This window comes from Gopherus flavomarginatus, chromosome 1 (genome assembly GCF_025201925.1).
Source record: "Gopherus flavomarginatus isolate rGopFla2 chromosome 1, rGopFla2.mat.asm, whole genome shotgun sequence".
Taxonomy (NCBI): Eukaryota; Metazoa; Chordata; order Testudines; family Testudinidae; genus Gopherus; species Gopherus flavomarginatus.
Genome location: NC_066617.1, coordinates 377,333,330 through 377,358,196, shown reverse-complemented (window position 1 = coordinate 377,358,196; position 24,867 = coordinate 377,333,330). Strand labels below are relative to the sequence as shown.

Here is a 24,867-nt window from a genome sequence, read left to right as displayed (position 1 = left end):
TTGCACAACCTGCCACATAACCCTGTACTCAACCCTCAGTTGCTTTATACAGCTTCCTGGACTCCAGCTCTGCTCCTGATTGTCCTGTTGGCCCCAGTGCTGCAATCCACTGCAGGCTACTTGTCAGACTGCAGCAGCTCCTTTCTCAGACTCGGGCAGAGAGAGACCAGCTGGGGGCTGGGGGCTGGGGGCAGAGAGGTGGAGATGAATCCAGTGAGAGGTTGGGGATGGGGAGAAGAGCAGTGAGCGACAAGGGTGGACTTTGGAAGAAAAAGGCAGAACAGAGGCAGGGCCCTTGCTGGTAGAATTAAAAGGGGGCAGGGCCTTGGGGAAATAGGCAGGGCAGGGCATGGCCCTCAGGGGTCCAGTTAAATGCAGTTGGAAGGATGGGAACCCTATGTTAGTTGTACACAGACCGATTCCCCAGTCTGTCGCGTTGACACAGCACAGTAAGGCCAGGAAAGGATTCAATGTCACTTTTGACAGTCTAGTAAGTGATTCAGGGAAGTGGGCCCAGGCCTATCTCACCAGCCAGCTCTGAACGCAGTTTGGTCTGACAGTTAGAGCACCAGGATTACAATTCAGATGTCTTTATGAGAAAGGAACCAGAGCAGCCTGTCCTGGATCTGTTTGGTCCTCACACCCGTAGATGATGGGGTTTAGCATGGGTGGCACCAGGAGGCTAACGTTGCCAATGAGAACATGGAAATGCAGGGCCACATTGTGGCCAAATCGGTATGTGAGGAGGAGAAGAGAGCTGGGATGTAAAAGGCTAAAATGGAACAGAGGTGAGAGCTGCAGGTCCCAAAAGTCTTGAGCCGGGCGTCCTGTCTGGGAGGCTGAAGATGGCCTGAGGATCTGGGTATAGGACACAGCAATAAAAAACATATCCAGACCCCTGATGCAGAATAGCACAAAGAGGCAGTAGTAATTAGTGATGTGGGTGTCGGCGCAAGCCAGCTTCACCACTGCTATGTGCGTGCAGTGTATGTCCGGGGATGATGTTGCTTTTGCAATATGGCCACTGCCTCGCCAGTAAGGGATAGGGCAGTATGAGCATGATGCCACGCAGCACCACGGCCAGGCCAATCTTAGCCACCACGGGTTTTGTCAGGGTGATGGAATGGCTCAGGGGATGGCAGATGGCCACATAGCGATCAAAAGCCATGGCCACAAAGATCCCAGATTCCATCGCTGAGAAGCAGTGAATGAAGTACAGCTGGGTGAGGCAAGCACTGAAATCGATCTCCCCTGGAATTGAACCAGAAGATCGCTAGCATTTTATGCAGGGTGGATGTGGACAGGATGAGGTCAGTGACAGCCAGCATGCAGAGGAAATAGTTCATGGGCCCCATGGAGACTTGGTTCCCTCTTCACGATGAACAGGATGATGAAGTTTCCCAAGACAGCTATGACGTACATGGTGCAGAAGGGATGGAGATCCACACATGGGCTGCCTCCAGGCCAGGAATGCCCAGCAGGATGAAAGTGGAGGGGTTGGTGAAGTCAGTTGTGTTGGAATCTGACATGGAGTAGGAGAGAAGGTGTCCAACACTGAGGGAGAATGGAGTCTCCTGCCCGTACTATACGTTCCTCTGATTTCCTTAATGTTCTCAGGCTCTAGGGTGATGGTCGCAGTACGAATGCCTGGATGGAGAGACAATGTTAATATGAGACACTACACACACTATGGGGGGGGGTTGTTATGAGGGGTGAAAAAGAAACAAAGCTTTGATAAAACATGTACCGGAGGGAAATATCTCCACTAGAACTCACACTATGGGACAGACCTGGTCGCCACTGATGGCAGCTCGGCTCATTCTTAGCAGTGGTCAAAACAAAGAGAATGTTCAGATGTCTAAGGAATGGGATGGAGAATAATCTGCTCTGACACACACTCAGTTGTGGACATTCAGTCTCTATAAAGGATAAAGCCGATAGAAAGGGGATTTCTGAGACAGGCTCTGAGAATGGGAGAGGCTGCCAACAGGACTGTGAAGTCTGGGCCTGTTTAGTTTAGAGAAGAGACCAGTAAGAGGGTATATGATAGAGGAGAGGAAAATAAAAAATGGAACTGGTGACATTCCAATGGACAAACACAGATCCGTTCCCAGCCAGTTATATCTATAGATGCTTAGTGTTTCAAAAGGGTATATGCAGCGAGGAAGATGACTCACCAGCGTGGCACCTTCTGCTCGTCATCTCGGGAATTAGCTCTCCAGCATATGGAGCGCCTCCTCCTGGAATCTGGCCCCCGTGTCCCTTCTGGACCCATCTGCCTCTTTACCTTGGGGTCCTGCCCCCTGGCAATGCCCCCACATTCTGGGTCTCCCCTCCCAAGGGAACCTCCAACCCTCTATGCCCACTTGCCTCAGTGGCTACTGCCACTCATCATCTAGCCCCCGCTCACTGGGGCAGAGTTAAGTCTGTCATGGCCACTCATCATTGGCAAGAGGGCTGGACCAGATGCCTCTGCCTAGTCCCAAGCTGCAATCTCTGTAACCCCAGTACCTTTGTAGGTGTTCACCAAAGCCTGCAGCCTGGAGGTTTACCAGGCTGGAGCTCCCCAGCTCCCTTTGCCCATTTCCCCTGTACTGCTCCGATTCAGGTTCCTCAGTCCCAGGCAGCTATCCCTTTCCCATGCCAGGGCTAGAGTGAGACTCTTCCAGCTCCTGGTCCCCAGCCCTCTTACCAGAGCCAGCTGAGCCCTAATTGAGCTGCCTCACCTGTGGTCAGCTACACAGGCACTTTCACTCCTTTTCCCAGCCACAGCCCTCTCCAGGGCTGCTTTTACTCTTGGCTCCCAGGGCAGCCCTGGAGAGGGCTGTGGCTGGGAAAAGGTCCCAGGTGACCACCCTGCTACAGGTTAATTTCCCAAAGCAAAGGTAAAAGGTCAATAAAACTGATGGGGAGGAAACATTTGAAGAGAAAAAAAGAGAAGGAAAAGTGTGATTTCTTGTAGAACATTTAATTAGACTGGCAAAAAGCCACTAGTCCAGAAAGTAGAGAACTTTGGACGAAAATCCAGTTTACTGACAAAGTGAAGGCAGCAACTTGGGGGATGGGATGGGAAGGAATATTTAACAAATAGGGAAAAAGGAAAATAGAGAGAGCAAATAATACAAATTGGAATTTATGAAAATCATAAGGGATGCTAAAAACATTATAGAAAAATCCATGATTCCCAGTTCTAAGGATCACAAAAAGAAGGTTATTAAAGTATATTGAGAACAAAAGAAATCCTAGAAAAGGTTTAGCTCAATTCTTTGAGGGAGAAACAAAGTTTATTAATTTTGCAGGAAAGGTAGATACCTTCAATATATAATTGTGTTCTGCATTCGGAAAGAAGCAGAATGAGAAACATACATCACGTAAGATGATAAAATAGTTTCCAGTCCATTAGAAGACAAGGATGGTGACAAACAGATCTACAACTGAATCGTAGAGTTCCAAACACCCGAGTTACGACTGGCTGATCAAGAGCACATCTCACTCGGGACCAGAGGTACACGGTGAGGCAGCCGGAGAGATAAAAGGAAAAGAAAAGTGGGGGGGGGAGAACAGGACAGATCTGGGTTAAATGTAAAATATTCAGTTAAAAAAGAGAAAGTTTAAAAAAAGATTTTACAAAATTAAGCAAGAATGGAAAAGCTGGGCTGGGATTAGTTAAAAAACATAGGAATATAATTAATGCCAGTCAACAACATGGTGTATGGAAACATGTCTTGTCAGATAAACCCGATTTTATCCTGAAATGAGAACACACTTTTGATCAATCAAGGGAACCAAGCAGATGCAATACACTTTGATTTCTCTGAGGCGTTTGTTTCATTAGGTGGAAAAATTCAGATAAAAAATGCACACTATACAATATCAGTAGAGCACATGTAAAGTGGACTAAAAACTGGCTAACTGAAAGATCTTAGAAAACAGTTGTCAATGGGCCATTGTCAGTGGATGGAGGTGTTTTATGAGGTTCTACAGGGATCCATTTTTGCCCCAACACTATTCAATATTTTCATCAATGATCTGAAAGCAAATAGAAAAACACTACAGATAAACTTTACTGATGACCTAAAGATTGGCAGATTGGTTACAAAGAGGAGGCTGGGGCAGGCACATTGATTGACCTGGAACCATTTGGTGAGCTGGGGCCATGGAAACAAAATATTTTAATACAGACAAATGCAAAGAGATCCTCTTGGAACATGGAATGCAGTCTGATCCACAGACCAGGGCACTGCATTATGGGACACAGGGACCGTGGAAAGGGTTTAGGGGTCATTGTAGACACCCAATTCATTGTGAGCTCCCAGCTTGATGGTGTTGCCAAAAGCACTGATGAGATCCTTGGATACATAAACAGGGGAGTGGTGAGTTGGAGCAAGAGAAGGATTTTACTCTGCACTGACTGTTCCACTCCCAGGTTCCACATTTCAGAAATGATGTTGAAAAATTGGAGAGGGTGCAGAAAGAGCCACAAAATTATTAGAGACTGGAGAAAATGCCAGTCAGAGAGAGTGACTTAAGGAGCTTCATTTATTCATCTTAAATATCAATAACATACTCTTTAATCTGCTGACGAAAGCAAAGCAAGACCCAATCACTGGAATCTGAAGCCAAAAATATTACAGTTGGAAATAAGGGCTAAATGATTACACTCTGGACGATTAACATTTGCAACACACTGCGAAGAGAAGTGGTGGGTTCTCCAACTCCCCATGCCAGCAGAATCCAGACTGGATGCTTTTCTGGAAGATCTGATTAAGGACTCATCTACACTTAAAAGCTACAATGTCCTGCTCGAGTGCTTCAATGTTGACACTACTTATACGGACAGCAGAGGTTCTCCTGTCAAAGTTGTTAATCCATCTCCCCAAGAGGGGAAGCTAAGTCCATTGAAGAATTCTTCTGTTGAACCTAATGCCTTCTACACCAGGGTTAGATTGATATAGCTACATTTTTCAGGGGTGTTGATTTTTTCAGAAAAGGGAAATGGAAATCATGGGAGGTGATAGTACTCAACTATTAGGCACTGGTTAGGCCTCAGCTGGAGTATTGAGTCTAGTTTGGGTCACCGATGTATAGGAAGGATGAAGAGAATCTGGAAAGGATCCAGAGGCAAGCGACAACGATGATCAAAGGGATAAAAGGCAAGCCAGATGAGCAAGGGCTGAAGCAACCATTTGTGTTTGGTTTGGAAAAGAGGAGATTGAGGGAGAGATGGGAGCCGTCTTTGGATACTTGAAAGGCTGCAATAAGAAAGACGGAGGAATGTTATTCTGTCTTGCTGCAGAGCACAGGACAACAGGCAGTGGGTTCAAACTCTAGCACAGAAGATTTAGATAATATCTGAGGAAAAAAACTTCCTAACTTTAAGAACAGGAGGACAATGGAACAGACGCTTGTGAGGTTGTGGAAGCTCTTTCGCTGGAGATATCCCAAAGGTGGTGGGACGCCAGTCTCTTTGGGATGATTTAGACACAACACATCCTACATCTTGGCAAGGGGTCAGACTAGCCCACCCTTTCATTCCTTTCTAACCCCATAGCTCTATGGTTCTATAATGTAAAATCCTAGAGTGAAACAGATCTTAGTCACATACAAGTTATGAAGTTTGATTCGGGGTAATTATGTAAAATTGAATGGCCCTGTGTTATACAGGATGTCAGGCTGGATGATCAAATGGGCCCTTCTGACCTTAAATCATATGAATCTATGACAAAGAAAGTAGATCAGGCATTTGTATCTACTATGTTTCACAAAACACGAACAATCTGAACATTTAATTACATTGAAAATCTGAATATTTAACACCGATAAAAGAAAATAGTTTACATTATACTTATTTGGCCTCTGGTACTCCGTTCCAATGACATTACTGGAGCAAACAGCTTAGCTGAATGGGACTCACAAGTGGATTGGCCATTGTAGGTAGTTCTGCTGGCACCTTTATTTAAGGCTGTCTGACCCCTTCAGTTGAGAGATCTCATTTTTCTATTGTTTATAAGTTTTGCCAAATTTTAACTGTTTGGACTTTATATTTGCAATGCTGAGTGTCTGCTTCCGGCTTAATTGTGATTGGAAACAATACAAAGCAGAACACAAGACATAACAGTTCAGCTGACTTCTCCAATGAAGCTAGGAGAGGAATATGTCTTGTCCATGTTGAAAAATTCCTATAATTATTCCAGTGAAGTGCCCTTCCACCTAAATGATTTGCAGCATATAAAAGTCAGGTAACGACTCCCTCCCCCCACCCTCAACCCAGTTAACAGCCAGAGCCCGAGATGCAAGGGGAGAGGAATTGGCAGTGTCTGTGCATTAACACACAGCTGGCTCCTGAGGTCTTTACTCAGTTCTTACTCCAAGGGAAATTTTGTTTCAGTGGGGCCTGAGCAAAATACAGGGTGTGACCTCCAAATTTGGCCTTGTATTGTACATCTACTAATACCTTTCATCGTGAAGCATCCACTGTGCCAATCAAATACAGCCACCTCAGGCGTGAGGCCATTGGCAGGGGCGGGTAGGTATCCACAGAAAGGAATGTCATTTGGACAGTGATACTGGAGCAAAACTCACCCCTGTGGCGAGCAGATGTTTAGTGGCTGTGCAGAGCATAAAGGACAATAGACCTATTCTCTATCCCACTCATACCCATGGTGCTCTTGGTTTGTCCAGCAGGTGAGCTCCTCAGCTAGAGAAGGGTACCTGTGAATTTTGAAGTGGAAGTGTCTTCCCTGGGAATCCCAGTCTGGTAGTCATGTCCCACACCTCTCTCACCCCAGCAGCTGCGTCAACAAAATAAAAACAGGGTGTGGCACCGTTTATTATATAACTCTGTGCAATCCCAGTGGGGTTCGCTCAGCCTCTAGAGGAGAAGCGGCATCTGGATGCAACAGGCCGGATACCAGAGACACTCTAGCCAATGTCTTTCTTTCCATGTCTGCGCTTCTGTGTTTTTTATCCAGCTTTAAAGTAAACAGTAATTAAGGGACCTTCCCAAAGGGAGATGAGAACTCTGGGGCTCTGTGCTGAGTCAGAGAGGAATTGACTGCTCTGTGTATTTGTGTATATTTAAAATTATAGTTGATTACGAAGAAAACTAGGGATTGTTGTCAGATGCTACCGGTGTGGTGGGGCTCTGCTCTCTCTCTGTTGGTATCACTCGGCTGCGTGCGCGTGTTCCCTCTGTGTGCTGCCCCAGCTCTGCGCAGATAGCTGACACAGCAGACCCAAAGAGAACCCCCAATGACCACTGAGTCTTGTAAGATACGAAGGCACGTCGGCCAGGTTTATTGCACTCGGACACAATTGCAGTTCCCTCTGAGATTGTTACTCTACAGGGCATCCTACGAGAGAGTGCCTCTTGGCAATGGACTCGGCTCAGTTAGTGGCGGGACTTTCCACTGCCCCCTAGGCCGGACAAAGACATCGCCCCAGGGATACATTTTTATACACAGATACAAACAAGTTACACATCACTCCTGACGTATTGAGGTGCAGCCCCTCTACACAGCAAGGTACAACCCCTCTAGGTAATAAGGTGCCGCCTCTCACCTTGTACATGTTGGTTCGATCAAAACAACTCTATCCATCATATTACCCTTTTGCCCCTGTCCTTGGGATGGGTCAGTCTGTTCCTTGTTATCTGTGTGGAATGTGCAAGTATGTGAATGTTTTGATCTCTAGTGTTCAGGACCTTTTAGGTACGTATCTTCTTGCAGAATCAGCCCTTTCCTTGCCAGCTTCTGTGAGCAGGGCCTGCCTCTGGCTCACAGCTTCACTTTGCTTTATGTTAGCAAAGTCTTGACCATTACTTTAGTTCAGGCATCAGGCCTCATACTGGGCCTTTATCAGGGCCTTCACTTACTACATTCCCCACTTTTTGTCTTTTTTATGGGGAGGATGTTTACCCATCGTCCCGGAAAAGCATAATGCATGGACTAAAGATAACCCCAGTGGGCTAAACACTGTTATGTGGTCACCTTATTTTACCATCCATACACTCATGCCCCATCTGTCTGTTTAGTCTGCACATTCCCTCGTACGACTGAGAGACAGATTTTATTATCCAATTATTTTTTAGGCCCTTATGATGGGCCTGGGAATGTGAGGCCCAGTACCATGACTGAGGAATGTAATATTATGATTGATCCTTAGAGGCACTTCCGAATAATTAATATATATGAATTATATGGCTATGGCATATATTTGTAGTGTGTATGGGCCTATATGTATAGTATGTATGTGTACATATGGCACCAACTTATATCCAAGTGTCACCATGTTTTTCCAGGCTGCTGGTGTACTCTGGCCCTTTTACTTTGATGACACAGATAGAAACACGCTTCCATTAGGGCAATTCCAGTGACCACCTCTCTCATCATTAGCAGTAGGCTGAGTGTTTTGAAATACTGGGATAGGGGTTGTGACAGTGTGTCCCACAGGGCTATGTGTATGAGAAGTAAAACAGAAATTTGGAGTAGTGACACTACGACTGAGGCCTTTATATGTAAATATATTGTAATTAGTTACTACACAGCACTGTCCATTCATATTACAGGTTATCCTTAAGGCTGGTTGTCACCATCTGGTCAGCTTTACTGGGCAGGAAACAGAAGTGGGTAGCTTCTCTGTTCCATTCTCTGTTCCTGAAGGCCCCAGTGCTGCATCCACTGCAGGCTACTTGTCAGGCTGCAAAGGGAGACCAGCTGGGGGCTGGAGGCAGGGAGGTGGAGATGATCCAGTGAGTGGCTGGAGATGGGGGAGAAGAGCAGTGAGCAACAAGGGTGGCTTTGGAGGAAAGGTAGAACAGAGGCAGGGCCTTATTGGAAGAAGTGGAAAAGGAGCAGGGCCTTGGGGGAATAGGCAGGGCAGGGCACGGGCCCTCAGGGGTCCAGTAAAAAGCAATTAGAAAGATGGGAACCCTATGTTAAGTGTTATACACAGAACGATTCCCCAGTCTGTCACGTTGACACAGCACATTAGGGTCAAGGAAGTCTTTAATGTCTCTTTGACTGGCCAGCAAGTGATTCAGGGAAGAGGGCCCAACAGCATGTGTCATGGTACAATTCCCCACTCTGAACCTTAGCGTCCAAAAGATGGGGGTACCAGCATGAATTCCTCTAAGCTTAATCACCAGCTTAGATCCTGTAGTGCTGCCACCAACCAGGAATTCCAGTGCCTGGTACACTCTAGTCCCCCCAAAACCTGGCCCAGGGACCCCCAAGACCCAGACCCTCTGGATCTTAACACAAGGAAAGTAACCCTTTCCCTCACCGTTGCCTCTCCCAGGCTTCCCCTCCCTGGGTTACCCTGGAAAATCACTGTGATTCAAACTCCTTGAATCTTGAAACAGAGAGGAAAATTCACCTTCTCCCCTCCTTCTCTTTCCCCCTCCCAGACTCTTCCTGAGAGAGAAAGTAATCCTAACACAGAGAGAAATTAACCTCTCTCTCCCTTCCCTCCTTTCTCCCCACCAATTCCCTGGTGAATTCCAGACCCAGTCCCCTGGGGTCTCACCAGAATAAAAGAAAACAATTAAGTTCTTAAACAAGAAACTTTTAATTAAAGAGAGAAAAATAGTAAAAATGATCTTGTAATTTAAGATGGAATAGGTACAGGGTCTTTCAGCTATAGGCACTGGGAATAACCTCCCCGCCTAAGTATTACAAGTACAAATTAAAATCTTTTCAGCAAAATACCAATTTGAACTCCTTCCAACCAAACACACATTTGCAAATAAAGAAAACAACCATAAGCCTAACTCGCTTTATCTATCTAGTACTCACTATTCTGAACTTATAAGAGCTTGTATTGGAGAGATTGGAGAGAAACCTGGTTGCATGTCTGGTCACTCTGAGGCCCCAGAGTGAACAACCACCAAATTCTAACAGCACACACAGAAACTTCCCTCCCTCAAGATTTGAAAGTATCCTGTCTCCTGAATGGTCCTCTGGTCAGGTGACAGCCAGGCTCACTGGACTTGTTCACCCTTTATAGTCAAAGAGATATAAAGTACTTCTGTGCTATTAACTTTTCTTATCTGTTTATGACAGCATGTCTCCAGCCAGCTCTTCTTAGATCTCAATCTGAGAGCCAGAGCACCAGGAGAAAACTTTAGGTCCTTTTATGAGTAAAGAGCTGGAGCAGACTGTCCCGGATCTGTTTGGTCCTCACACCGTAGATGATGGGGTTTAACGTGGGGGGCACCAGGAGGTTCACATTGCCAATGAGAACACGGAAATGCAGGGCCACTTTCTTGCCAAACCGGTACGTAAGGGAGGAGAAGAGAGCTGGATGAAAAGGCTAAGATGGAACAGAGGTGGGAGCTGCAGGTCCCAAAAGCCTTGAGCCGGGCGTCCTGTGTGGGGAGGCTGAAGATGGCCCTGAGGATCTGGGTATAGGACACGGCAATACAAATCATATCCAGACACTTTTACGCAGAATAGCACAAAGAGGCCATAGTAACTACTGATGTGGGTATCGGAGCAAGCCAGCTTCACCACGGCTATGTGCATGCAGTGTGTGTCGGGGATGATGTTGGTTTTTGCAATATGGCCATTGCTTTGTCAGGAGAGGATAGAGTAGTATAAGCATGCTGCCACGCAGTGCCACGGCCAGTCCAATCTTCACCACCATGGGGTTTGCCAGGGTGGTGGAATGTCTGAGGGGATCACAGATGGCCACATAGTGATTAAAAAGCCATAGCCATGAGGATCCCAGACTCTATTACCGAGAAGCAGTGAATGAAGTACATCTGGGCGAGGCAGGCACTGATCTCGATCTCCCTGGAATTGAACCAGAAGATGCTCAGCATTTGGGCAGGATGGACGTGGATAGGACCAAGTCGGTGATGGCCAGCATGCATGAGGAAATAGTACATGGGGGCATGGAGGCTCTGCTCCATTTTCACGACGAACAGGATGGTGAAGTTCCCCAAGATGGCTATGGCGTACATGGTGCAGAAGGGGATGGAGATCCAGATATGGGCTGTCTCCAGGCCAGGAATGCCCAGCAGGATGAAATTAGAGGAGTTGGTGAAGTCAGTTGTGTTGGAATCTGACATGGAGTAGGGGAGAACGTGTCCAGCTCTGAGGCAGAATGGTGTCTCTTGCATGTACCGTACTTTCCCCTGACTTCCTCTATGTGCCAAGGTTCTAGGGTGATGGTCACAGTACAAATGCCTGGATGGAGAGACAAGGTTAATATTAGACACTACATGGACTCCTGGAAGCTGTTCTCAGGCCAAGGCAGATTTTTCACTCTCCACAAATTAAAAAATGACATTTTCACTATTCAGAGAAATAAATCATGAACAACTGACCATACTAATGCCAATTCCATATTTTATGGTGTTCTGTGCATCAGGAATTCCTACATAACTTGGCATGGGGAACCTTAAGAGGCACCGGTGGGAAACATGAGTGTGGAAACTGGCTATTCATCAGTGTTCCTTAATGCAATAAAAGCCATGCTAGGAGTCCATGCTGCAGGGAGTTCCCCAGTTGCTCAAAATGTAAGAGTGGAAAAGAAACAAAGCTTTGACAAAACATGTACCAGAGGGAAAAAAACTAGAATCAAATCCAACTAGAAACAAATTCAGGCAAAAAGACCTGCGCGTCATTGAGAGGAGCTCCATGGAAACAGTTGCTCATTCACAGCCATGGCCAAAAGAAAGATAATGTCTGGATGTCTAAGGGATGGAGAATAACCTGCTCTGGACACGCGCTGAGCTGTGGACACTCAGTCTCTGTAAAGGATGTAGCAGATAGAAAGGGGATTTCAGAGACAGGCTGTGAGAATGGGAGTGGCTGCCATACGCTGACAGACTGAAAAGTCTGGGACTGTTTAGTTTAGAGAAGAGACAAAGAAGGGGGCATATGATAGAGGAGAGCAAAATGAAGAAAGAACTGATGAAATTTAAATGGACAAAACCAGAACAGTTCCCAACCAGGAATATCTATAGAGAGTGTTTCAAAAGAGCTAATTTCCCCAAAGGAGAGGTGGTCAAGAGACAGTTGTGTTCTGCATTTGGAGAGAAGCAGTATAAGATACTCGTATCACATGAGGTGATGAAATACTTTCCAGTCCATTAGAAGACAAGGATGGCGACAAACAGCATCTACAACTGAATCGTAGAGTTCCAAACACCCGAGTTACGACTGGCTGATCAAGAGCACATCTCACTCGGGACCAGACGTAAATGGTGAGCAGCTGGAGAGCCAAAAAATCCCAAAGACAGGGTGGGGGGGAGGCAAACCCAGGACAGTTCTGTGTTAAACGTCAGGTACTCAGTAAAAAGGGGAAGGTTTAAAAAAAAGATTTACAAAATAAGAAAGAATGGAAAAGCTGGTCTGGGATTAGTTAAACAAAAAAATCTTAGGAGTGTAATTAATGCCTGTCAACAACATGGTTTATGGAAAACATGTCTTGTCAGATAAACCCAATTTCATCCTGAAATGAGAGTGCACTTTTGATTGATCCTGGGAACCAAGCAGATGCAATAGCGCTTGATTTCTCTGAGGCATTTGTTTCAGTAAGGGAAAAAAATAAGATTAAAAAAATGCACAGTATACAATACCAGTAGAGCACAGGTAAAGAGGACTAAAAACTGGCTAACTGAGAGATCTCAGAAAGCAGTTGTCAATGGGCCATTGCCACTGAATGGGGGTGTTTTTATGAGGTTCTTCAGGGTTCCGTTTTTGGCCCAATACTATTCAGTATGTTCATCAATGATCTGGAAGCAAATAGAATATCACCTCAGATAAAATTTGTGGACAACCCAAAGATTGGCAGATTGGTTACAAAGAGGAGGCAAGGGAGGCACTCTGATTGATCCGGAATATTTGCTGAGCTGGGCCCATGCAAACACAATGTTTTAATACAGACAAATACAAAGGGATACTCTTGGAACAGGGAAAGCAGGCTCGACCCACAGACATGGGATTGCAGGACACTTGAAAAGAATTTCAGGTCACCGTAGACACCCAACTCATCATGAGCTCCCAGTGTGATGCTCTGGCCAAAAGCACAGAGGTGATCCTTGGATGCATAAACAGGGGAGCAATACATTGGAGCAGGTGGAGGATTTTACATCTGCACATGGTATTGGTGAAACTGACTGGCATCCAGTCCCGGGATCCACATTTCAGAAAAAATGTTGAAAAACTGGAGAAGGCACAGAAAACAGCCACAAAAATGATTAGATCTTCATTTATTCATCTTAAATACCAATGACGTGCTTCTTTAACCTAGTGAAGAAAGGCAAAACAGCACCCAATCACTGGAAACTGAAGCCAGACAAATTCCAGTTGGAAATAAGGGCCAAGTTTTTAACACTCAAAATGATTAAAGTTTGCAACACACTGAGAAGGGAAGTGGTGGATTCTCTAACTCCACATGGCTACAGATCCAGACTGGATGCTTTTCCTGGAAGATCTGCTTGAGGGCTTGTCTACACTTAAAATGTTACGATAGTGCTACCATGGAGCTTCAAGGTAGACACTACTTACACCGACAGCAGGGGTTCTCCCACCAGCGCAGTTAATCCACCTCCCCAAGAGGTGGTAAATAGGTCGATAGAAGAATTCTTCCATTGACCTAATACCGGCTACACCAGGGTTAGGTTGACACAGGTACATCTCTTCGGAGTGTGGATATTTTCAAAAAGGAAAATGCAATGTTAGGTTGTATGAATGAATGCATAACATGCAAATCATGGCAGGTGATAGTACTCATCTACTTGGCACTGATTAGGCCTTAGCTGGAGTATTAAGTCTAGTTTGGGTCACTGATGTATAGGAAGAACGTAGAGAAACTGGAAAGGATCCAGAGGCAAGCGACAATGATGATCAAAGGGATAGAAGACAAGCCATGAAAGCAAGGGCCGAAGCAACCATTTGTGTTTGGTTTGGAAAAGAGAAGAGTGAGTGGAACAAGGGAGCCATCTTCAGATACTTGAAAGCCTGCGATAAGAAAGATGGAGGAATGTTATTATCTCTTGCTGCAGAGCACAGGACAACAGGCAGTGGGTTCAAACTCCAGCATAGCAAATTTTGATTATATCTGAGAAAAAACTTCCTAACTGTAAGACCAGGAGGACAATGAAAAAGATGCCCTGGGAGGTTGTGGAAGCCAAAGGTGGCGGGACATCCAAATCTCTGGGATGGTTTAAATACAAAACACATCCTGCATCTTGGCAGGGGGTCAGACTGGCTGATGCTTGCATGTTTCTATCCTCATGGCTCTATAATTCTATAATGTAAAATCCTAGAGTGGAATAGGCCTTAGTCACACACGTTATGAAGCCTGAATCAGGGGTAAATGTGCAAAATTTAATGACTGGTGTTACACAGGAAGTCAGGCTGGATGATCAGATGGTCCCTTCTGACCTTAAATCATATGAATCTATCAACAAAGTAGATCAGGCATTTTTATTTACTCTGTTTCACAGCACACAAAGAAGGGAACATCCATTACAATGAAAATCTGAACATATAAAATTGAGAAAATAAAGTTGTCAAAATACTTCATATTTGGCCTGTGGGGCTCCTTGCCACCAACATGGTTGTAGCAAACAGCTTATCTGAATGGGATTCACCAACTGATTGGCCATTGTAGGTGGTTCTGGGGGCCCCCTTAGTTAAGGCTGTCTGACACCTTCCATTAGGAGACCTCATTTTCAGTGGTTTATACGTTTGCCAAACTCTAACCATTTGGACACATATTTGCAATGCTGGGTGCCTGTTTCTGGATGAATTGTGTTTTGAAAATTTCAGGAATAACAATTCAGCCAACATTTTGAGTGAAACTAGGCAGGAAGATGTCTTGCCCATGTTGAAAAATTCTTATAGTTATTCCAGTGAGGAGCCCTAGCACCTCCATGCTTTCCAGCAGATAAAATTAAGGTAACTCCTCCCTTCCCCCCGTAAACAGCCAGAGCCCTGAAATGTAAGAGAAAGAGGTGATAGTGTCTGTGCATTAAGATATATCTGGCTCCTGAGGTCTTTACTCAGTTCTTATTCCACGGGGAATTTTGCCTCAGTGGGGCCTGAGCAAAATATAGGGCATAGCCTCCTATTTTGGCCTTATATTGTACATCTACTAACACCTCTCATTGTGAAGGATCCACTGTGCCACTAAAATACATCCTCCTCAGGTCATGAGGCCAGCGGCAGGGGCAGCTGGGTGTCCACAGAAAGGAATGGCATTTTGGACAGTGATACAGGAGCAAACTCACCCCTGTGGCGAGCAGATATTTAATGGCTGTGCAGAGCAGAAAGGACCACAGATCTATTCTCTATCCCATTACACCCACATCACAGTGGGTTTGTCGAGCAGGTGAGCTCCTCAGCAAGAGATGTGTACCTGTGAACTGTGAGATAGAAGTGTCTTTCCTAGGAATCCTCGTCAGGTAGCCATGTCCCACACCTCTCTCACCCCAGCATCTGCAGCAACATCCCATGTAGAGAGCAAACACAGGGTTTTACACCATTTATAATATAGCTCTGTGCAATCCCAGGGGGGTTCGTTCAGCCTCTCAGGGAGAAGTGGCATCTGGATATAAACAGGCTGGAGACAAGTCTTTCTGCATTTCTATGCTATTTATACGGCCTTAGGAGTAAAACAGTAATTAAGGGACCTTCCCAAAGGGAGATGAGAACTCTGGGGCTCTGTGCTGAGTCAGAGAGGAATTGGCTGCTCTGTGTATTTGTATATATTTTAAAAATTATAGTAGATTAGGAAGAAAACTGGGGATAATAACTTGTGCTCCATAGGGTCTGATATCCTGTAAATGCCCAGGATGGCTTGGTAGATAGGAGACAGACAGATCTGGAGACAGATGACTGAAGGGAGACACAAGCACTTTCTGCTGACGCACAGGGGCTGTTTCTAAAGGATCAGAAATCAGTAATTCTCATCAAGAATTATCATCATGTGTGCAGCACCATTCATTGACAGATCTTGAAAACACCTAGCTAGGTAAAGTCCCTATAAACATATCCCATTGTACAGAGAGTCAACTCAGGCAAAGGGACTTGGCGAAGGTCCCGCAAGAGAATGACAGACAGAACTCATGAGTCCTGACTTACCTACTGTAACCAGCATCTCTCCATCAGTAACTGAGTCCATGACAAGAGAGAAACGGACTCACGGGTCCTAGGAGGGTCTGTTTGTTGGGTGGGGTGATGGATTTCTGGGGTGTGTGATATGGAACTGGAATACCGCTGAGCCCTCTGGCTAACCAGTCTGGGCTCCTTCTCACATTGTAAGGCTATGGGCAGCTGCTATCCTGTCCAGGTCTTGTATTTACACAGCCATACACAGGTAGGGACACACCTAGCTGCAGTTACATGAATGCTTTCAGTAGCCACTCATGAACCAACAATAGAGAGGTTCCAGCCGGTTCTCCCCAAGTCCCCAGCCTAGGACCCCAGAGCTGTGCCATTTCCCCCTTGTCAGGAGTCTGTCCAGTGGAATTTTATTACCCAGTCTGCTCTTTCCTCAATGTGGAGAGGACAATGCACCAACTCCATTTCCTGAGGAGATTTCCCTTTTGCATTTCAAACAACACTCTGTTTCAGGCAAAATATATAAAACAGATGTATTAAATACAGACAGATACATTTTAAGTGACTGTAAATAATAAAGAAGAGATCAAATCTCATTACCACAGAAATAAACAAAATCATAATGCGAGTTCTATACATTAGACAGGTTTTGAATCAAGCAGTGTCTCACCGTCATGGTACAAACAACCCACCAGTCTTCCATATACAGGCTAGAAACCCCGTCAGCCTGGGACCACAGCCCGAGTTTAGTGCTTGTTCCTAAGCTGTTTCTAGGTGTTGGTTGTGGGGGGAGTGAGACTGGGTGATGATGTTGCTTAGGGTTAGGCTTCCCCCTGTTATAGCATCTGCCATGTGGAGGGAACTTCATTTTTTCAAAGCAAAAGGCCCAGCACAATTAGTGGGAAAGTTCAGCATAATACGGAGTCCAGTGTGACATGAGCTGCTCGCATGCCCTTGCCTGCTTCGATGAGTCACAGCAGGGGCCATTACCTATATCCTGGCTAGAGCCTTCACAGGAAAGTCATTCAGGTGCAGATTAACTTCTTCTGAGGCCTATAGTGTTTCATAATGGGTGACTACTCTGAATGGTACATCCACAATATGCTGGCTAGACTGGATGTAAACTCTATTGTGGGTGTTACCCAGGAGCAAACACACTTCAAATACTGGTACATAATCTCTCTGTATGTAACTTTAGCTACAATAATGATGCATGCATACAAATAGGTAAGCATATTCAGCAAATCATAACTTTTCCATTGATATCTTACATGATATGCCTTATAAAAAACACATCATAATCATATCACCAAGGTAAATATGGGGGTGCCAGAGTGCTGCTCTGGGGCACAAAATGTCACATCTCCCCCCTTAGTTTACTGCAGGAGTGTTAGACACTGATTACTGCGGAGGTTGTGTGCCAAAGCTCTCTTTAGGTTGTGACCATACAATTCCCAAATGTTGCAAGCATTGTAGTGTTACGAAGTTGTTGTTCCAAAGTTCTGTGTACCTTTTAACAACTGTGGATCAGCCTAGTGAGCTCAAAAGTGAAAAAGAGAGCCTTCTCTGCGTGGCTAGAAAACATGACTTTGTGTCTGTGCAGCATGGTTAACCACTGTGTCTTTTCAAATGGTGATTACTCAATAGAGATATCCACCAAGGCCATGAGGTGTGCCTCAGTTTCCCCTTCCACACAGCAGACCAGGTTTATTATGGTTTCCCTGCTCTGACAAGCTTTGAGCCTGTTTATAGGCGTTAGCGGAGAAGCAGTATTCCTGTAAGGTTTTTTGTTTACTACTCCTATTATATCAAAAACTTTCCCAAAAATCATGTGTATTACACTTTTCATAGGATTCAGCATCAGTACCAAATTCTTTTTTATAAGAATAACCATTAGCCACAAACTTCGCATAATGAGGTTTCACAACAACACTAAAACTTTTATCACAAGTCTGCATTTTGAAGTATTGTTATTTTACCGTGTCTTTTGCTAAGACAGTTTGGTTTGTTCAATACCTTTTGTGTCTTTCAGCTCCTTCCTGAACCTTAACCTGAGTTTATTTACTGGGTTTCCTTTCCCCTCAGTGTCCTGTTCAGTAGGGATCTCAGTCTAAGGACATCTTTGTGTTCTTGGTATTCCAGGGTCTGGTGAGGTAAGGATATAGGGGGATGTGACAAGTTCTCTGCCTGCCCTCTTCCTGGGGCCCACTGGCTGCCCCAATAAAACTCAGAGAGACCTAGTTATGCAGCACTAGTGGCTTTATTTACACAACATTCTCCCACCACCAGTGATATACTATGTACAGCTTGCAGGCCTGACCATCTCCTCTCCTAAACAGAGTCTGCCCTCAGCCTGGAGACTGGCCTTGCCCTGGCCATTCCTCCTTCTTCTGGCTGCCAGCCAGCCTTCATAGCCCTTAAACCCTCCGGCCCGCAGGTGCAGGCAGTTCTAAAGGCCAGGCACCAGGCTTCTCCCCAGCCACAATCTATTTCCCCTGATTGGGGGCAGGGCTGAGCAGAGGCTAATTAGGTGCCTTTGCCTCAACACCCTACTGCTGGGGACTTTGCATGTTGGCTAGCTCTCTGTGGAGCTGCTTCCCAACCCCAGTGTTATGCGCATGCAAAACATTTACACACTCACTCTTGGTCTTTCCCTGCAATCCCTGCGCTAAGCACTGGGACCTTCCTCATCCTCCTTTGCTAGAGATTGTGATCTGTGCTCTCTGGGCTAAGAGGTTTTTATTTTCTCAGCAGCTCTTACAAACCTGCTTTTTCTGGCTTATCACCCCATGGAATTACCTCCTCCCCTCTCTCTGTTGGGACATTAGCATTTGAATTCTGGGCTGAGCTCCCAAAGCCTGAAGAGTGAAAAACATTGTTGCGGGTGGTTCAGGGTATATGTCATCACCGTCGCCCCCCATCCTTCTGTGAAAACAAAGGGAAAAAAAATCCTTTCTGGCCTTTATTCGCTGTCACCGTATGTCTACTGGATGCTGCTGGCAGACATGCTGCTGCGGCACTGCACAGCAGCATCGCTTTCTTTTCCTTTCCAGATGGTACAGTATGACTGATAGCTGTCATCGTTGTCTCGTGAGTGCTCCTGGCTGGCCTCGGTAAGGTCAGTCAGGGGTGCCTGGGCAAAAATGGGAATGACTCCTGGTCATTCTCTTCTTTAAGCTTTGTCTAATGGAGATTCAGTCCTGCCTGGAATATCATATCAGCTGGAGGCTGCCCTCCCCTCCCGCCTTTGATCTCTGCTTGCAGAGGCAATAAAGTCAGTGTTGTTTCTTATTCCTGCATTATTTATTACTTCATCACACAAACGGGGGGATAACTGCCATGGTAGCCCAGGAGGGGTGGGGGTGGGGGAGGAAGGAAGCAACAGGTGGGGTTGTTGCAGGGGCACCCCCTAGAATGGCATGCAGCTCATCATTTCTGCAGGACATCTGGGGCTCTGACCCGGAGCGGCCATTTGCCTCTCTGGTTCTTTAGTAGACTTGCCTGATATTCTAGGCAGAACTGACTCTGTATTAGACAAAACTTAAAGAAGAGAATGACCTGGAAAGTCATTCCCATTTTTGTCCAGGAGCCACCTGACTGACCTCACCGATGCCAGCCAGGAGCACCCACAACAGCAGCAGATGGTACAGCAAGACTGGTAACCATCTTTGTCAACTTGCAAAGGCAAGGGGATACTGCTGTGTAGAGCTGCAGTACCACGTCTGTCAGCAACATCCAGTAGACATACGGTGACAGTGAAAAAAGGCTGAATGGGCACCATGGTTGCAGTGCTATGGCATCTGCCCAGGCAATCCAGGGAAAAGGGCGCGAAATGATTGTTTGCCGTTGCTTTCACGGAGGGAGGATTGACTGATGACATTTACCCATAACCACCCTCGACAAATTTTTGGCCTCATCAGGTACTGGAATCTCAACCTAGAATTCCAATGAGCGGGCAAGACTGCGGGAACTATGGGATAGCTATGGGATAGCTTCCCACAGTGCAACGCTCTGGAAGTCGACGCTAACCTCGGTACGTGGACGCACACTGCCGAATTAATGTGCTTAGTGTGGCCGCGTGCACTCGACTTTATACAATCTGTTTCCAAATATAGGTTTCTATAAAATAGGAATAATCTCGTAGTGTAGACATACCCTGAGTAATGAATTCAAATATTCTTTCAAAGCTTGTAACACCATTGCCCTCTATCCGCTTCCCATCAAATTTTTAATTTTGCTTAAATATTCCACATTGCCCATCTCAGCACCATGATAGGATCCCTGCATTTAACTCTATATCTCTCAGGGGTAATTCTAAAATTGTGTCAAAAACATTTCTTTAAATTTACAATAATCTAAAACTTCCTCACTAAATAGTTTATTGAATAAATCCAGTGCTTTACCAGTTAATTTTGCAACTAATGTGGGCATCTACCAATCATCAGGAATCTTATGAATCACACACAGCCTCTCCAAGGTAGTGAAGTATTCAGCCTCATTGTATGCAGGATACAATTGTTCCCAGTTTTGGATTTTTGAAGAGTTGGGAATCAGTTGAGTGGAAAGGTTCTGGTTCTGCTTTTCCAATTGGTGTTTCTGCTCTCCTTCTTTCTTCTCAGTTTCTTGTTGTTTTAGTTTCATAGCCCTCCTGTGGTCAGCCTCATCTCTGGCAGCCTTTCCCTGCGTTAGCTCTAAAATTCTCCTATGTTCTTCTTTATCTGCTACCTGCAATCTGAATAGCTCCAACTTCACAATTGTTTTGCTGTTTTCGCTTACTTTGATGTTTTTCTGTCTCTATTTCCCTTTCCTGAAATAAGCAAATAAACTGGTAACCTCTTTGACTGATCTCCAGCTGATCACTGTGCCACTATGACCGACTTCCCTGGGACGAAACCTGGACCTGGGGTAAAGCTGAGCCCTCTGACACACCCGTCTGGGACCTCGCCCAGACTGTGATAAAGTGAAAAGCTGCAAACTCCTCCAGGTCCTGCACTCACTCAGATATTCACAGGCAGGGACACACCTAGCGAAGTTACAGGAAAGCTTTCGCCAGCCACTCATGAAACAAAATTAGAGGTTAGAGACCTGCCTCTGGCTCTAGGTTTCTAGGCCCATTCTCAGAGTGCAGCTTCCATTCTAGTGCATCTCACCGTGAGCAGGGAGCTGTGCCCCTAGATGCTGGGCCCTGAGACCAGTTTTGTCCCCTGGACATCTCACTTGTAACCAGAAACACACAGTGAGGCAGCCTATCACAGGTTTCACCCCCACTCTGAACTTCAGGGTAGAGAGGTGTGGACCTGCATGAGGACCCCTAAGATTAATTGCCAGCTTAGATCAGTATGCTGCAACAACCCAAATCGTTCAAAACAGCTGTTTATGAGACATTTGGAAAACTGTCTTCCCCCACAAAATCTCTCCCTCCCAAATACTGTAACTGATCCCTCGGTAAACTAGAGAGACTTCTCCACCAATTTCCTGGTGAACACCGATCCAAACCCCTTGGATCTTAAAACAAGGAAAATATATCAGGTTCTCAGAAAGAAGGCTTTTAATTAAAGAAAGGGGGTAAAAGAAATACCTCTGTGAGATTAGCATCCAAGCTACTCCACAGACAACAGATTCAAAACACAGAGGATGTTCCCCTGCGCAAAACCTTAGTTACAATAAAGACCCAATTTGATTATCCCTCTAATGCACAGGACAAGTCACAAAACAAAATAAACATAAACTAATTAATTTCTTCTTTAATACTCACTACCCTGTTTGATTCCTAGGTCTTTTCACTCTGGCATAAAACTGAAACTAACACTGGGACAAAAGAAAATTTCCCTCCAGTCCTCTTGAAACATCCTGTCCCCACACTGGTTCCTCTGGTCAGGTGTCAGCTAGGCTAGGTAAACTTCTTAACCCTTTACAGGTAAAAGAGGCATTAACCCTTAACTGTCTGTTTATGACACAGCCGGAGAGCCAAAAAGACAGGGGAGGCAAATACAGGACAGTTCTGTGTTAAACTTAAAGTATTCAATAAAAAAATGAACGCTATGCAATATCAGAAGAGTACATTTAAAATGGACTCAAAACTGGCTAACTAAAAGATCTTAGAAAGTAGTTGTCAATGGGCCATTGTCAGTGAATGGGGTCTTTCTATGGGGTTCTGTGGAAGAGGCCAGGGCAGGCATTCCGATTGATTTGAACCATTTGGTGAGCTGGGTCCATGCAAACAAAATGTTTTAAGACAGACAAATGCAAAGGGATCCTCTTGGAAGAGGGAATGCAGTCTTGATCCACAGACCAGGGCACTTCAGTATGAGACACAGGGACCATGAAAAGGATGTTGGGGTCATTGTAGACAATCAACTCATCGTGAGCTCCCAGTGTGATGCTGTGGGCAAAAGTGCTGATGTGATCCTTGCATACCTAAGTGGGAGTGGTGAGTTTGGAGCAGGGGAAGGATTTTACCTCTGCACATGTTATTGGTGAAAACGACTGTGTCCACTCCCAGGAACCACACTTCAGAAATGATGTTGAAAAAGTGGAGAGAGTGCAGAAAGGAGCCAAAAAAATGCTTGGAGACTGGAGAAAATGCAGGTGAGAGAGGGAGATTTAAAGAGCTTCATTTACTAATCTTAAATACCAATAACATGCTCTTTAATCTACTGAAGAAAGGCAGAACAAGACTCAATCTTTGGAATCTGAAGGCAGACAAATTCCAGTTGGAAATAAAGGCCCAATGTTTGGCATGCAGAACATTGAACATTTGGAACACACCAAGAAGGGAAGTGATGGATTCTCCAACTCCATACGTGTGGAGGTCTAGATTGGATGCTTTTCCTTAAGACGTCCTTGAGAGCTTGTCTGTACTTCAAAAGCTACAATGGTGCTGCCGCAGTGCTTCAACATTTACACTACATACACTGACGTCAGGGGTTCTCCCATCAGTATAGTTAAACCACCTCCCCAAGAGGTGGTAGCTAGGTCGACTGAAGAATTCTTCCATTGACCTAATGCCGGCTACACCAGTGTAAGGTTGATAGAGCTACATCTCTCAGGGATGTGGATTTTTTCAAAAAAGGCAAATGGAAATCATGGGAGGTGATAGTACTCAAGTACTTGGCACTGGTTAGGCCTCAGCTGGAGCATTGTGTCTAGTCTGGGTCACCGATGTAGAGAAAGGATGTAGAGAAACTGGAAAGGATCCAGAGGCAAGCGACAACAATGATCAAAGGGATAGAAGAAAAGCCATACGAGCAAGGGCTGAAGCAACCATTTGTATTTTGTTTGGAAAAGAGGAGAGTGAAGGGGACATTGAAGCCATCTTCAGATACTTGAAAGCCTGCGATAAGAAAGATGGAGGAATGTTATTATCTCTTGCCATAGAGCACAGGATAACAGGCAGTGAGTTCAAACTCCAGTATAGCAGAATTCGATTATATCTGAGAAAAAACTTCCTAACTTTAAGACCAAGAGGACAGTGGAACAGACACTTTGGAAGGTTGTGAAGCTCCTTCGCTGGACGTATCCCATAGGTGGTGGGATGCCGATCTCTCCGAGATGGTTTAGACACAACACATTCTGTATCTTGGCAGGGGATCAGACTTGCTGACCCTTGCATTCCTTTCTAATCCTATAGTTTGTTTCCATCATGTAAAATCCTAGAGTGGAACAGGTCTTATTCACACACAAGTTATGAAGCTCGATTCAGGTTAAATGGATAAAATTTCATGGCCTGTGTTATACAGGATATCAGACTGGATGATCAAATGGTCCCTTCTGACCTTAAATTTTATGAATCTGTCAAAGAAAGTAGATCAGGCATTTTTATTTAGTCTGTTTCATAGCACACAAACAATCAATTACCTTGAAAATCTGAACATATCCCATTGAGAAAAGAAAATGGTCACAATTCTTCATTTTTAGCCTGCAGAACTCCTTGGTCATGACATTATTGGAGAAAACAGCTTAGCTGAATGGGAATCAAAAATGGATTGACATTTGTAGGTTTTTCTGGTGGCACTTTTAATTTTGTCTCTTTGACACCTTCAATAGGAGACCTTATTTTCAGTTTATATGTGTGCCAAACTTTAACTATGTGGACTTATATGTGGAATGCTGCACTCAGATTTGGTCACCATATCTCAAAAAAGATGTACTGGATTAGGAAATGGTACAGGGAAGGACAACATAAGACTTGGACTTTTCAACTTTGAAATCAGACAACTAAGGGGTGATATGCTATAGGTTTATAAAATCATGACTGGTATTAAAAAATTGAATAAGGAAACTTTATTTATTCCTTCAGAAAACACATACCTTGGGGTCACACTTTGAAATTAATAGGAAGCAGATTTAAAACAAAGACAGTATTTCTTCATAGTCAACCTGGGAACTTTTTGCCGGGAGATGTTGCAAAGGCCAAAACTATAACAAGGTTCAAAAAAGAACTAGATACATTCCTGGAGGACAGGTCCACCAGTAGCTAATAGCCTGAATCGACAGAGATGGTGTCCCTAGCTGCTGTTTATCAGAAGTTGGTAGTGGGTGACAGAGAATGAATCACTTGATGATTACTGTCATGAATATAGGGGTGTCATAAACAGATAGCTAAGGGTTAATGTTCTTTTACCTGGAAAGGAGTAACCTGAAACACCTGACCAGAGGACCAATCAGGAAACAAGATTTTTTCAAATCTGGGTGGAGCGAAGTTTGTTTGTAAATCCTTTGTTCTGGTCTTGTGCCTGTACTCTCCCGGCTATGAGAGGATTTTTCTGTCTCCTGCTTTTTAATCTTCTGT

The 24,867-nt window shown here is 45.0% G+C and overlaps 1 pseudogene; it reads right to left on the bottom strand.

Annotated features, from left to right (window-relative positions):
* Window positions 1–10,122: 10,122 nt before the first annotated feature.
* LOC127044706 (olfactory receptor 52E4-like) lies at window positions 10,123–16,752 on the bottom strand (annotated as a pseudogene).
* Window positions 16,753–24,867: the final 8,115 nt, after the last annotated feature.